Source organism: Colletes gigas, unplaced genomic scaffold, assembly GCF_013123115.1.
Source record: "Colletes gigas isolate AHSC1104 unplaced genomic scaffold, ASM1312311v1 Colletes_gigas_Sc00001, whole genome shotgun sequence".
Taxonomy (NCBI): domain Eukaryota; kingdom Metazoa; phylum Arthropoda; class Insecta; order Hymenoptera; family Colletidae; genus Colletes; species Colletes gigas.
Genome location: NW_025106630.1, coordinates 126,425 through 129,121, shown reverse-complemented (window position 1 = coordinate 129,121; position 2,697 = coordinate 126,425).

The window sequence follows — 2,697 nt, the reverse complement described above, 5'->3', positions numbered from 1 at the left end:
AAGACACCATGTCAAATTAATCCAACAACACACGCAGATCCGCTCGATTACCGATTATTTAAATAATCGCTTAAATTAAATTAACGTTATATTAACGTAATCGAAATTAAATTGTACTAGGAATAGTTTTAACAAAAGCACTCGCTGAAGATATTCTTCGACAACGTGTACACTTGACTAGATTTCGTAAAAATCTCACATACGTGACAACATATTTTACGAACAACAACTGTACAATTACAATCTATTATACATACACCGACGTAATATGAAAATTCACTTACGAGAAAGGTCACTTGCACAAGAGTGACCATTAACTGTGGCAGTGGTCAACGACCGACCGAACAATGAATTTCATTCGTTAATGCGATACGTATTCAAGTATAATACGAACGAAAATAGATTTTAGAGCACGCGAATATGAATATAAAATATTCTGAAGTTTAGCCCTCTTGTATAATTTGAAACGGTACAATCTAAAAATGAAATATTAATATACATCATTTGAGGTTTATCCGTGTAGGTTCGAATCTAAAGGAGTAACAAATTCCATAATGTTATATAAACAGTAAACGTTATTCACTTACACGCAAACGTTTCCTTAGATATTGTACAATAATATCAATTCCACTCATAATGAACAATCTAGGGACTTCAGAAGCCATTTTACAGAATTGCGATCACGCTCTAAAGTACAAGAGTATCCTCAGATATTACCCTAGTCATTGTACTTTGATTTTAATAGTTACGTGAGCTACCGGCATTTATCAACGAATAAAGCTGTAGATATTGTATCTCGAAAGTCTTAATTTAGAGTAACTCGTTAGCTCAATGTGATTCTCGGTTTAATTTCTTCGCAACTATTATGTAAATTGATAATTTACAGTACGAGGTACCGGCTACTAGTTTCTCTATTCGAAATACTCCCATTGTTCGATACGATTTAAAACAATGCTTTTTTTCTAAGACTTATGTTGTGTCAAGGCGCGCTACGTGGAAGCAACAAATTCGTTTTTACAGTATGCGGTGTCACGTTGAAAATGAGTCGTAAATTAAGGGAATCTTGCACTCTAGATATTCGAAAATTCAGTTTCATAAAAAACATTCATAGTTGAGTGATGAAAATGTGTTTTCGGTAGAACATGAAACTAACATTTCTTCACCGTTAATAATTTTCTTACTCATCGAACGAAAAATTAATATATCTCGTAAATTATTAGGTGTTTACACTTTCGATCGAAAATGGCTAAAATAATTTTTGATTCTCTTTCTGCCTTAGTAACTTTAAAGGTTCCAACGAATAGTTTTATGAATTCCTAGTGTAAAGTAAATACTATAATATAAATTATAACGAGTGTCATATAAAGATTCAATAAAATAGTGATTCAGTTTATCTTTTCGTAGGATAAATCCTCGAGATACGCGGATTCGTCGATACGCGATTGAGCATCCACTTACATCCTTATATCTATTTTGTGTGTACGTATTTACATGATAAATAAAGCTTTCTATTCTTCAATTTCTCTTATCGTAAAGTATATATGAATCTGTTTGACCTTATTAACTTTTGAGACTACTTGTAAGGCTGTACACTGAATGTATTATAGGTAGAATGAAAGATCGTTTCTGGAAGGAATTGCGAGTCGTATTGGATCGGACGTTTCAAATCAGCCTTCGTAAAACCTGCGACTTAGCAAACATTAATCGACACTGTCCAATGGTATTACATTCTTCTTAGCTTGGGATGGATCTTTCTTTCTTGCTGCAATACATCATATTTATACAATTTAATCTGCACTCGAACGAATTAACCGCACAAATCGAAGACTTACTCTTATTAAACGAGAACCAAAGCTTCTTTAGCTTTAGAAAATGTTTCCCAGGCATATAAATAAATATTTAAAGTTTACAACAATTGTTGTTGATAGTGTTTGAGTAATATTTAGCCAGACATATTTTTGTAAATGTTCTGAAGCACAAGATCCTCTTAATAATCCAAGAAGAACTACATTTACGTCTCCTACAAAGATTATGTAATTTCTTTTAATTATAATTTGACTAAATTTCTGGAATTAATAATCATAATTTTGAGCCGAAACTCCTTTGCATACGAAATAAATATGTATAGTTTCCACGTATGGACGTACTGATACTGTGACTCGAAACGAAGCTAATTTTAACAACACTGTTTAATAAAGAATATAGTGTCCCATTAATAACGATCAAAACATATATTATCTGATGTTTTTTTACATCGTCGAAAGAAACCGAAAACATTTCATTTTACTCATTCATATAATATATTATTTTCACTGTCTCTCGCGTCTCTGAAGACGAATAAAGAAAATTATTATTAGAAATTAAATGACACTCTGAATTCGAACCCACATGAATAGTATATCCAAATACTGATAAGTATGCATTGATACAAATACTGGACGAACATAACGTTTACATCGTTGATGTTTCAGGAACATTAAAAACTACATTAATCCGTATACCGTCGAATTTTATGTTATTATTCAATACTCTCGTATTCCTTCCACGTATCGAACACAAAAATAGTATTACATATACGTATTGGACGTAGAAACCAATTTATCAAGAGAATCGTATTGATTCAATTTCGATATGAATTCCATTGAGCAAAAAATGATCATAATGTTTAAGAGAACATATAATTATTGCTTTGGGCTT